A 13,751-nucleotide genomic window follows, 5' to 3' on the forward strand; every position below is an offset into this window, starting at 1 on the left:
ATTTGCTTCTTTGGGGCTGGAATCTTGGCTTTTTAATGGAGAAAGAATGTAATAGAGAGAAAAGACCAATAAGTTAAGGAGTTTCCATTGCTTAATAACTGGGTGGGAGGAATCACTCTGTGTGTGTTATGATTCATGTCTGATGCGTTTAATTGATAAGTCTGATCATAACATTTGTTTATGCAGATAAATGTTTAAATATCTAAATTGTGTCCTGCACTTCCCATTAAGAAGTACAGTGTACAGAAGCATGAACTGTGTGAAAGACTAAATGCAGTAGAATATCTTGGTGTTTGAGGTAGATATTAGGGGGTTTGTAGTGCCTAAATTCTGAGCTTTCAAAGGACACCGATCTTGGGTTTGTTGGACTGGTGTTTCAGTTCTGTGTAGTGCTAGTTCAGTGGTACCTTTCTGTCTCTTACCCGCATTGTTCACCACATGAATCTTGTCTGGAGAACAAGACAAGCTTGAAAATTATTAAAGACTAGTAAGAACTATTATTAACATATCCTTAAGCCAGAGTTTATTACTATCTTTACAGTCTTGTTTTTGCCATATACTTGAAATCTAACTGGGCTGTCAAGGACTGTAGGGAATCTAGTAGATGAAGGCAGTGTGATAGGATGAAAGCTTATTTTTATTTTTGTGTAAATTCTTAGTTTGATAACTGGCTATCTCACACAAAAAATATATAGGAATTCTACCAGCAGTTGTATTTTAAAGAAATAAAAACTTGTAGAGTCATAAAATTAAGACTGAGATATGTAAGACATACGGTAGGTAGCTCCTGTGTAATAAAATCACTCTTCAATAAGAAACAACATCTTTAGAAATAATTATATTTCTGAAAGAAGCAAAGTTGAAAATAGTTTATTACAGATTCATTAAATACAAATAGTTTCTCACAATAAAGTGAGAAACAGTTTGTGTGGAAAAAAATGTGTTCATGATCTATATAATATTTTACTTAGTTGAGAATTCTTTTTGTTTATGCTCCTTTACCTAAAGTATCTGTATGAGCCTTTATATTATGTTTATTGAGGCATCATTTGAAAATAATGCTTGCTTAGCCTCTGAGCTTTTGGTTTGGATGTAAATGACCTGACCTTACTTATGAAAAAACAGGGGCTGGAGAACTACAGCTCAGCTTTACTAGTTTAGTTTTACTAATTTTTAATAGGAAAAAAAATCACAGTGATGCTATCAGTTTTAAGTTCCAAATCTGGCAATTATATTCAGTGCTATAAATCGTGAATTGAAACCATCTTTATACAGGGCTGCATCAGCAGTGGAACTAAGACATGGTGATATTATTTTGCAAGAAGTTGTGAAAGAGAAGCATAACTCAATACTTACAGCTCTCCTGTGGATATTGAACTATAGTTTAGCATCAGCTAATGTAATAGCTCTTTAATACATAATGAAACCTGATAGGATTAATTTAGTAGTAAATTGAAGAGAAATATCTACCTATGAATAGTGTATGAAATGTATTCTTCAAAGGCCTTTTTCAAAAGTTGAGCTGGCATATTTAATAACAGTGTATCACCTCTGTATCCTTCAGCCACCTGTGAAAAACAGAATTGAAGCATGCCTTATAAAAATAAGAGAAGGAGCTGCTGTGGAAGTGTTACTCTATTGATTTAAGGAGCTTTTAAAATGACCAGTCTGGCCTAGTGCAAGCAATGTTTGCTTATGCTTCATTACACATTTCATGGTGTGATGTGCCATCTAGTGTTAAATTCCCCCAAAGGAGCAAAACACTGCAAAATCCCAGTACTAGCTTCATCCACAGTACACTTAGGGAGTTGCTGGGTTTTCTGAAACGTCAGGTGTTCAGGAATATGCTGTGTATATACAGCAGAGTGAAGAGACAATGTTTACTTCTGGGTTTTCTGACTGTTTATTTGAATATTCAAATCTACTACTCTGTTCAGTAACCCTTGTTGTCTGTGGATACTTATCTATTCAAAAACTGTCTTCCCAGCTACAACCAGGCAGTTTGATGGTTATGCCTCTGGTAATGCTGACACCTGCAGTGTTCTTTGTAAGAATGCATGTTTTGTGTTATGTTTATGAAAAAGTTAAATTACAAAGAGAAACAGGTTTCTAAGGGCTTCTAAATGCATCAAGCTAGGTAGGGAAAAATTCCATAACCCTGGGGATTTTGTAAGGAATACTTGGAGAATACATTTTGTAATGCAGTGGAATATCCTTGTAATAAGCTGGATATGACAACAGTGACCTGATCTGCTATCATACAAACGGTGCTGGGATTCTATGCATTCAAGTAGAAATGTTTGCTTAAAATGTGCTTTTCTGAAGGAAAAAAAAAGGCTTCCATATTGGGGGGTGAGGGGTGGAGGAAACTTTAAAAAACTAAGCAATTTTCTATCCTTAGTTGAAATACAGAAATATTTTTATGTTCAAATTATTAATGCAACATTTGGAATTAAACATTCAAAACTCAGGAGCATATTGTGCAGATGAGTTAATTTTCTCTGTATAAGGCAACAAAAACTGAGGTGGTGGTTCTTTTCCCCAGTTGAGATTTGAACAGAAGTAAAATTTAAAAATATTTACTAAGTCCTGGTTCAATAAAGGTTTTAAACATTTTTATTTGCTTTGCTGAATCAGAGTCATAAGTGTCTTTCTTATTGGATGCTATGCTATATATCCTCAAAGTGTTCAGTAAGTAGCTGTAACTTACAGACTTGTCACCAATCCGTGGATTTAACTAAAAAATTGTAATCTGGTAAGAACCCATTTTAAATTATGTATGAATTTCTGTTTTAAATTATGTATTAATTTCAGTCTATCTGTCAGATAAATAATAACTTCTAGTTGAAGAAGGGAAATGGCTTTTATAATGAGTGATCTTACTATGATGGCAAACTTCAGAATCACTGTCTTTACAAGTTAGCAGCAGTTGAAGTAATAGAGTATAAATGAAAATGAAATGGATTAAATAGTATCGCTTACAAAAATGCAATACCCTATTTTATTTGAAAGTTACTGTCAGCTGAAGTACAGTAGAAAGAAGGCAGTATTTCACTTGCACAGCAGACCAGTCCAGATAAGCACTGAGAGCTGTCTATAAGTCATAGAAAAGTGCATTTTACTATTACATAAAAAGCTATTATTTGTTTCTTAGAGCAAAGCCAATAACCAAATCATATGATTCAGTTACTCAACCAAATTGGTGTTACACACCTGTCCAGTGACTGTTTGTATAGACATGTCACTCATACAGTTTTTAAATATTTATTAAGTATGCGCATGAATTTAAGGTTATCTGACTAAAATTCTGATTCACTGAGATTTAAAAATGTTACCTTAGAGCATTAGTTTTTATGGGAATTATAATTAGAGTAATAGTTAAGGGTGTGAAAGAGCAAATTGTTCTGTTCTGCCTGTAGATCATTAGAAAATCTGCCTTCAGAATTCTAATTTCACAATATTTATTGGTAGTGGTGGTGTAAGTATTGTGGGTAGCAGAAGGAGCTCAGCTTGACTGTTCAGATCCCAGATGGAATTTGAGCTGCTGGCAGTTTAAAATTCTATATTTGACTTACAAATTCCTGCAAATGTTGATGCAGAGAAATAATCATGGAACAAGAAGGAATCAGAACACTGGAAAAGTAGGACTAAGCTGAATATATTACCTTCCATTTCAGATAATGTTTTCTTGACATTGCCCATGGCTGACTAACAGTTTGAAATGTCAAACAGAGTACATTGTGGCTTCTATACCTAAGGACAGGATGCTATTCATGCAAGTTAATTCTAGAGTTCTTCAATGGGCATGAAGTCTTATTAAGACATGAAATAGAAATTTTTTTTTATGCCAAGACCTACAAAAAACTTTCACAAAATTTTCTTGGACTTGGAAAAAGAAGGAATTGATGAAACAGGTTTCTGGAATAAACTGGTGCTGCCTTTAGCTATTCTTAACCTGGCTGCCTGTGTAACTTTTAGTTGCATAGCTTTGGGGGATGTAAGCTTTTGAAACACTCTGCTGGGATGTAAAGGTTACATTATATCAGTTTACAGAAAACATATCTGCTACCATACACAGCAGGAAAAAAAAAAGAAACTAACTGCAAAATAGATGTATTGAGGGATTTTGAAAAAACAAATGAGAATGTAACTCATTTTGCTATGGCTCATTTACTCCATAAAACAAAAAACAGTGATGGTGTCTATTTAGAAAAATAATATAGAGTGTTGAATATAGCTTTGAGACACGATTCTAAGAATGCTAAAGCCACATCTGCCATCTTCAGCAAATGCATGTTTAAGGGCTTGGGATAATATCCAGGGCAAGTCTTTATGATGGTTTTCATTTCACATGCAGATTGAACTGACAGAACCTGCTTACGAGTCATATAAATGTCTCACAACCCAAAGCTGGATTAGGTTATCACCTTCAAATAGTTTTTCTGTACATCACCTCAAATTATTTTTACAAAATTCTGCATGCCATAAACTACTGATAAAGTACTTCACTGATAAAGTATTTACTGATAAAGTACTGACTGAAGTAGTTTGGTCTCCTGGGCAGTCACTTCCACTTTCCAATCGCGCAGAAACTGAACCAGGGTTCCCAGAGGCATCTTTTCTTGAGAGAAGGGACTTTATCTCACATTGCTTTTTTTAAAGAAATACACATTACATTGTGTTGAATGAAAAAATACTACTCCAGTAATCTGTGACTTTGTATGTATGTAGGCCTCCCTGCTGGAGGAAACATGTCTACTGCTGTGTGTTTTATAAGGGGGTAACGTTAAGAGAGGAGGTAGATTGCAGAGTACACAAAAGAGGGTTGAAAAGTCCTGAAAAAAAATTACAGAGAGAGAGAGAGAGAGAGAGAGAGTGAGGTACAATGGACAGGAAGAAAAAATGAGCAAATGAGCATTACAAATACATTTAGGGAAAAACAAAACAAAAGGGGTTAACCAACCCGATCACAAGAGAGGAAACTATAAATTAAAAGTGAAGAATATAAAGATGAGAGGAAATAATTCTTACACACTTGTCAGGCTTCAACTGGAAGCATGTAGTGCTTTGTAGGATCCTTAAAAAGAAAAGAAGTGTAATGCAAAATGATCATTGTTAGCTCATTATAGGTCAGGGCATTTAAGACTTTGTTAGCCTTATGCTTTGGCATGTTTGCTCTCAACTCTGACATAACATGTACAAAAAACATCCAAAAATGTGCTGCCTGTCATGTGTGATGTAATTTTGTTGCAAACCTGTTCCCATAGCAACATTGCTATCATGTTATAGCCTAGGAACGTAAGGATAGCAAATTAAATTTACATTTCTGTGTGTGCACATACTTCTTTTGCCTGAATGAACACATGCATATATTGTGTGGATATTTGGAGAGCATATTCTCTGCATCTTTTTGAGGCCCAGAACACTTGGTTGGGGTCTTGTGCAGAAATAAATGTGTACTATCATTTTCTGAAGAAATACCTTTAAATAATAACAGAGTCCCCAAGGCTGGAAGGCCTAAAATTATAAATTAATTTCATAATTAGCTGTGTATTTTGAAAGCTTTCAAAGATATTTGTAAAGATAAGACATATTCTGTGGAAGTAGATAGTGTGGCAAACCTGAAATTCTGTTTTAAAGATTTACATTTAACCTGCATATATACACATTACATTTTGAGTTACAGTGTTGTGATAACCCAGTTTCAGCTTTGCACAGTTCTACGTATTGGATTGCTTTAGTGGAGAACTACACTGTTCTGTGATCGCACCTTGTAAACACTGTAATTGTGCTTTTTTATAAATAATCGGATCAGGGTTCCCTCTATAGAGAATAGGTATAGAAACTATTGGCATTTTACCTAGCTAAAAGAGTTAAATTGGGCATTTTAAATAGCAATTACAGTGACTGGGAGCTAGAATTCTAATGAGAGGTTTTGGTGTTACTGGCAATGCAAAGTTTGTTTAACAGTTCCTAGTCCAAATGCTAGAGTGCAAAACTGGCAAGTGAGAAAGTAATTAAAAAACCCAACACAGCAAGCTTAGGGTTCAAAAATAAATTTTCTACTAGGTCTCTTCTTTTATGTATTAGTGGGAAATATAATGGTAGTATGGGGTGGTAGGAAATGTGGTATGCTGCAGCCATCTCATACTTGAATTCAGTTGCATGTAGTGCAGCTGTAGTTCCACATCTTTTTCCAGCTCTTTCTAAAAGTTACTGAGTATTTTTGTAATGTATAGCAGCTGCCCAGGGGCAGCTTGTCTGTCCTAGATCTCAGTTCTACCATGTAGAGCAGACAGTTGTTTTTCAGCAGCTGCAGCCAGAAGAGTGCATTGTTTTCTCTCGTGTGAGTTTAACGGAGTCATTAACTAATGGTTAATGTGCCTTTTAGGTGATCTTACAGAGCGGCTTTGGATGCTTTAAACCTTCCATAGTTCATACAGTACTTTGGAATATGCTGTGTATTACATTTGTAGAAGGACCGAATAAATTTACACCATCACAGTATGTATGAATTTATTAAGGCACAGTGCTTTGTGCATGCATCTCGTCAGTGCTGAGTGCTCTGATCAATAGCAGGCATGCTAATACATATTTAGCAGCTGAAGTGGCTCCCTGACTAGCACTCCTTTTAACTCTTGCCCTGTCATCAGTAGTGTTTAAGGAACTGCACTGTCTTAAAGAAAACCACCAAGAATAGGAAACAATTGGCCTTGGCTTCAAGCTTTTGAGGATGTCCTAACATTCTTTGGGTACATACAAGGCAATGGCAATAGACTGTTTCTATATTTCAGCTGAAGAGAAGACAATTGCTGTGTACTTTTGTAGCAGTGTACTTTTGTAGCAGTTACAGCATACGTTGGCTATAAGGCTTTTTCTTACTTTGTAATGAAACATGACAGACTCTGGAAAGAACTGGAACCTCTAATTGACAGGGACTTGTGAAAAGCAAGTGACATGAATAGCTGCTGCAGACAGTTTAGGTGTATGTGATGCAGCTTCATTGCTGAGGCAGCGTAGATGAGCATTTTCTGGGGCTTTCCTGGTGTTCTGTTGTGTTTCCCAAAATGAAGTTTTAGACTATCCAAACACTACATTTGAGTGCCAGCCATAACAGCTACTGCTGTAATGTTACTCTGTAACTAAGTGCTTTTCCTTGAAAGTAGTGAGATAATAACTTTTTAATTAATTGCTTTTTTTCTATAAAGAATTATTACTTGATCTAAGCGGATTACATGGTGGTAGTGGAGGCTTTTTTTAACTGCATATATAAATTTATTTTTTTTTTTTAGTTTTTGACAAAGAAAGAGAACACATGAGCTGGAATATATCAGAAATGTGAAAAAAGGAAGAGGAACTAACTGACATGTTGCAAAACCTTTTCAAGGTAATTTATCAACATTTCTAAAAAATGTAAAATGGTCAACTCTGGTAGGAGACTCCCTCTTTAATAACTTATTTCCAAGCTGAAGGAATACAATGCACTTACTTTTAGATTCACAAATCCAACAGATTTTTAGTTACTGAACCTGGGATACAAACTGAAATACTTGAGAGGAACTACTGTTCTAAATATTATTCTAGATTTTTAAAAAGTTAATTTAGATTGAAAAGCATTGTTTAGTTTGAATTCTGTTGCTGTCTAGTGCCTAATTTAAAAGAAAAAAGATACATCTGGCAGATTTTATTTGGGTGATACAGAAAATAGTGCATGTGGGCAATTAACTCACATCTTACTAACATCTTCTTTGAGATAACATTGCCCTGAGCAATCAATGCTTAGGAAACTCTATGAAGCACCTGAAATGAATAAATATTGCCAGGTTTTTTAAGTCACTCTAGGTCCAAGAACATCATAAGCCTTGCAAAAATGATTAAAATACATATACAGCAAATTGCGCGACTTAATATAAAGTTTAAAGAGCCTACCAGGCACTGTGAGTTACTAAGTTATCTGCTCTTTGCCATTCTCTATGCACTATGTCTTAAGAGTATAAGTGTTTCTTACCAATTATGTACTAGTGGCTCTGAAAAAATGCCACAGGAGGTGTGGGTTTTTTTTAATATACCAAAAAGGTCTGAACTCTCTTTCTAACCCAATGAAGCAAAGGCATATTCTTTTATTACATGAATTCTTAGAAATAAATTAACCCAGTCCTTTGAAGAATTTGCTCTACCAATACAGGATAAACAAGTATAATTAAGTTGGTTCTAGCAGCTTTTCAAGATATAGCTGTATGTCTGAGGCAGTATTTCCATAGAAATCTCTTTATTAGCCCTGCACTAAGGGAGTCCATTCAGCTTTGGTTGAAATAAATAAAATCAAAAAGACATGAATAATGGACTATTCATTATAACTTGTGGTTACAGCTCAGCATTTTCCAGTCCTCCATTCCTAGGGGCATTAACATTTCAATGTGAACATTTTTGAGTGTAGCAACACTTGATTGATTGATTGATTGATTGAAAATATTCCAAGGTTTTAAAACACACCATATCACAGTGGAAACCAGGCTTAGTAGTCTGTGTGATGAATTCCCAGAACCAGCTAAAGTGCTCAGCATTAACCAAGTTTTTTTTTTTTCTACAGCTTTTTTTTCTTTTCCCCTTTTAATTAGGTAATGATGAAAATAAAAAGGGGCATATGTAATAATAATTTAGTAATAACAGATTGAAAACTGCAAAATCATATTTCTTATGTCAACTTCTTATGTAAACTTGCACAAATCACTTAACTCTGCACTCCTCCCTCACTTAAACCTGCTGTATATGATGGTAAAGCCACTTGAGTGACTTATGACTGACAGAACAAATGTTTTTTTGTCGGATGAAAAAAGGGTGGGAGGGATCTCTGTTGACTCCATAGGGAGCAGGATGGTATCCAGTGTTTGTCTACTAATATAGAAATGCTAAATAGACAACCAAATCTGATTATTTTAATTTAGTTTCCTACATGAAAAACTTGTAGCTATCATCTACTTCCCTACCTCAGAACTTTGGTTTAGTAAAGAGCAAGTTGCACAGATTGAGATCCAATGGGTTATCTTGAGATGTGTACCTTGTATAACAATATTACCTTTCTAAAAGAAATTATGGGAAATTCCTTCTGAGTTCTAGAGGTGCATATTTCAGGGTCAGCAGCTTGTTTCTGCAGGGAGGTGCCTGCGTCCACCCCCGATCTGACAAGCATGTGTTGCCATGGCAATGGAGGCTGTTGGATCTTAACACACTGCTTCAGCTATGTGACAAACGTGAGGTCTAGGATCTGTGATACGCTTTGTCATTTTTTAAAGCATGTGTCTACTACACTTTTCCCTTAAAAATTTGATAGCAACAAAAAGGTGTTTTTCTTGTACTAGTTTCACTGGTTGCATGTTCACTTTGGCAAACTTCAGAGCTGCCTACAGTGTCTTTATAAATAAAACTACTAAATGAAACCAGAACAGGTTGTGGATATACTGGTGCTTCCCTTAAATACTGGAAGCTTATTTACTGTTTCATGAACTGTTTTAATACAGTTCTTTGTATAACTGATGTTAAAAGTTGGCTTTACATTAACAATGTTTGGTGTTCTAAAGTAAAAAAAAAAAAAGTAATGCATGTAAGCTGTGTTGACTGTCTATATGCAATGAACTGTTTCAAGTTAGCTTATTTGTCTTTCATCCTTTGTATGTCTTGATAAATAGTTCTGTGTTAAATGACAAAATATGACTTGAGTGTTGTAGAGAAAAAATGGAAATAACCATAATTGTAAAGCCCTGGCCCAGGTGGCCCAGGACGGTGGTGGAGTCCCCATCCCTAGAGGGACTGAAAACCTGTGGAGATGTGGTGCTGAGGGACATGGTTTAGTGGGGACCTGGCAGTGCTGGTTTAACAGTTGAGCTCCATGACCTTAAAGATCTCTTCCAACCAAAATGATTCTATAATTCTCTGAAAATGTAAATGAGGCACATAGTACAGCTTTTTTCACCCTGCCCAGTGTTGCTGGACAAGTCTAGAAAAGCAGGAAGCTTCAGACACTGGTCCTAACCAATATCTTTTTCCTGAAAATTGATGGAAGTGCTCTTGAGAAATGATGTAAATGCTCTTTGATCATTTGAGAGTACTCTTTCTTAAACACTGTCCTTGAAAGTCTATGTTAATGGAAAAAAATAGATGGCTTTTGGTGTCTGAATATGAAAATCCCTTTTACATCCAATTGTCTACTGCAAATTTGATTTCAGTGGACAGTTTTGCTTTGTAGGCATTTCTGCAAGATAGAATTGCGTGATTCTGTGAAAAGAAGCTTGATTCTTTACACAGTACTCAGAAATACATGCTCTAGTATTTGCTCTGATGATGAGATTAAATGTGTGTTATTTTTTCCCCCTTTCCTTGCTATATTCTTTTTTGATTTTGTGACCACTCATTTCCCAAATGGTCTAGAATGTTTTCGTTGTATATGTGTGAATCCCACCACACACCCGCTTCCCCTATGGGATCATTGGGCAGTGAGCACCCACAAATAAAATGTGTGCTTCTACAAAAACTGTGTCTGCCACAGTGAGAGGATGTGCCTCAAAAAGCCTAACAGGGTTGAGACAGATTTTCAGTTCTCATCAGAGCTGTGTTATTATCAACCTCACTTTGTGTTGTAAATCTTTGACAATTGGGTTAAAGATCAATTTTCCACAAGTGTTTTCAGGGATTGCTCTGTAAACCATCAAATGGAAAGGCCATAATTATATGAGTTCCTGTGAGCATGCTGTCAGAACTGATCTAAGACAGCTCAAGTTTGTAAATTGGGGTTTTTTGTTCAAAGAGGACAATAATGAAAAACGACTCTGCTTAGAGGTGGGACTTTGTGACAATTCCCACAGGTTTTACATTGCTGTAGAGTAAAGCTTTTGTTAGATAATGACATTACTGTCTACCTTAAAAAAATTATATTTTATTTCTTACACCTAATAGACCACAGACAGCATTACCACCCCCCATACACTGTACAATTACTAAAGAAACTAATGATTTTCTAGATTTCTTTTAAAGCATACTTTTAACAATTTTTACTGCAAAATAATATCACAGTACGTTAATGATGACTAAAAATGTTACAATGTCTCTCAGTGACAGAAATTTACTTTCATACTAAAAGATTATAATTTAATTGAAGAATCTTTTTAAGCATTGTATCCATTGCTTTCAATCTGTAAACCACTACTGACTTGGAAATTGCTGTGGCCTTGTAAAGGAAAGAAAATTTTCTGTACATTCTGTTTAAAATTTTCACAAATATTTTTTGACTCAGAATTTTGCAGTGTTTTAGGCAGGCATTCCAAAAAATATTTGCTTAACAGCCAGGTAACTGTATGGTATGGGGACCTGACATCTCCCAGATGCAAAACTTTTTCCAGGATCCTACTTTAATTAATTGAAAATTAATTTATTCACTTACCTAGTATCTTTATAGTAATTATATTACTTGTGAATACAAATTTTCTGAAGGTGACTCTAGCCCGTATCTGACTGAAGTCTGTTTTATTTGATGATCTGAATTTGGGTCTGAGTTCAGAGACAGATCCAGGTGTTTTTGCTCAGGTCAGTCTCAGATGCATTACTAGTCATTTTTATCTTCTGAGGCTTTTCTGGGCGTGGGGACTTCAGGACAAATTCTTTTTAACTTCTTCAGAACAAATTATTTTTTATCTTAAAATGAAGGGAAGAATTTGATCATCAGTCAACCTCAGGTGTTCTATATTAACTTCTAGTGTAAATTAGAACATTATTAAAAATTTTATAACTTTGCTTTCTACTCTGCAGCAAAGGCAGTAAAAATATGTGCTTGATGGGCACGTTCATTGTAACAAGAAAAAACCAATATATAGCTTTCCTGTTCTAATTTCCAACCGCAGAAGCACTTTGATATGGAAGATCATTTGTAAAGCAAAGTTGCAAACATCAGTCTTTGTAAGTAGATTCTTGTCTGTATATTCAACCTGTCTTAGTGTATTAGCTATGCCAGCTCATCTTCTAGCTGACAGTTACATGAGGAAAAATTAGTCACTCTGAAGAGGAATACCTTAGTTTCCATGGAGCTGCTCTATTCTTTATGGACATGTCTGTAGGTTAGAACTGTACTGTAGATAGAAAAGCTGAAATAAGTGGGGAATAGAAAGGCTGTGTAAAAAGGTTTTGAATAACAAAGAAATTAAACAAGAATATTTAGCATGAGACACTTCACAGGTAAATACTTCTACAAGAATCAAGTTATTGTCAGATCATCTTGTCAAGTAGATAAATATTTCTCTCTTCTTAACCTCTCTGGATTTATTTCTGAGGAGGCAAAAACATTGCATATTATTTGCAACATAGAAATAAAACATCAGGAATTCCTCAGTTATTCTTTCCTATTTTTTAGTTTTGTATTTAGATGGCGCTTTATTGTGCCCCACTACTTCTGAGCCAGTCATCACGTGTAGGCAAAGAAGGTTTCTGTCAGCTCATGAGCTCCTAATACCTGGTTCTAACAATTCTAATGAAAGATTAGGAGTTGAAGAACCTCATCTAGTATCTAGTCTCCCCATTGGGTGAAATATCTCAGTGAGTGGTTTTGCTAGTAAAGACACTGTCTTCCCCCCAAAATCCCAACTAACCAAAAATACCTCAGCAGCAACACAGTTGGGGACAGTTTGATTTTTAAACCAAACAAAAGCTTTCCTCTAGCAAAGAATCACCATTTTTATAGTGGAATATGAAAAGTGCCAGTATTCTCATTAGCTTTCAAGATTTCAAGATGACAGTTTTTGGTGCTCAGTGATCTTTGTTGAAAGGCAGTTGTGTCTGACTGGATAGTTGACTGCTTCAGCCAGCATACATGCACCCAGCTGTATTTGAACTAATTGAGTCTCCCCTGTAAATCTAATTATAAATATAAATAATATCATCAAGGACTCACTAAGTGGGTAATTACTAGTTTCGGAAATATCTGTAATGAAGCCTTGCCATTCTAGAACTCCAGTTTAAAACCACAACCTGATTTAAAAATACCATCTAGTCAGTCACTGGAATAAACACAGTTGTTTCAGGCAAAGGTTTTGCAGATTACCAGAAACAGAGAATTCAGTAACAAACTGTAAGACAAAATTGAACAAAATGGTTAGTACAGCTAATGAGACTTTTAAATGTAGTAAGCTCAGGTTTGAATTTTGTGGAAAGGAAGAAAAGCATAAAGACATAAATAAGCATAAAGACATAAATTTGGAATCAATTGTGACTGCTTTAGAAGGCAGTCATTGGTCAAGGGCCTAAGTAGAGCCTGTCCAAACAGCTGGCCTTGATGTGTTAGCATTCAAACACTGCTATTTTGTTGGGATAGCTTTTTGACCAGTAAACAATTCACTTGCCAGTTCTTGGACAGTTCTAACATTTGAGCGAACTAAGAAAAAAACTTTCATTTCTTGCCTCGTTGACTGAAAGCTTATATCACTATACACACTATATATGTGATAAATAATAAATAATATGAGTAGCAATTAGCTGGACCAAGTAGACAGACATGGATGTAATAACGCTGCTTGCTTGAAGCAATCTTTTTCACACGTTAGTGACGATGATAAATTGTTACTGCATTTCTAAGAGAAAGATGTGATTTTTAAAGCCCTGTACTGCATTCCATAGGAAAAACTCCCTGATAAAATCAAAGTTATTGATACCACCTCAAGACTTACCCTTGCTGTAGTGCTCATTTCATCTCTTTTCATCAGAACTAGAGA

This window comes from Merops nubicus, unplaced genomic scaffold (assembly GCF_000691845.1).
Source record: "Merops nubicus isolate BGI_N331 unplaced genomic scaffold, ASM69184v1 scaffold32172, whole genome shotgun sequence".
NCBI classification, from domain to species: domain Eukaryota; kingdom Metazoa; phylum Chordata; class Aves; order Coraciiformes; family Meropidae; genus Merops; species Merops nubicus.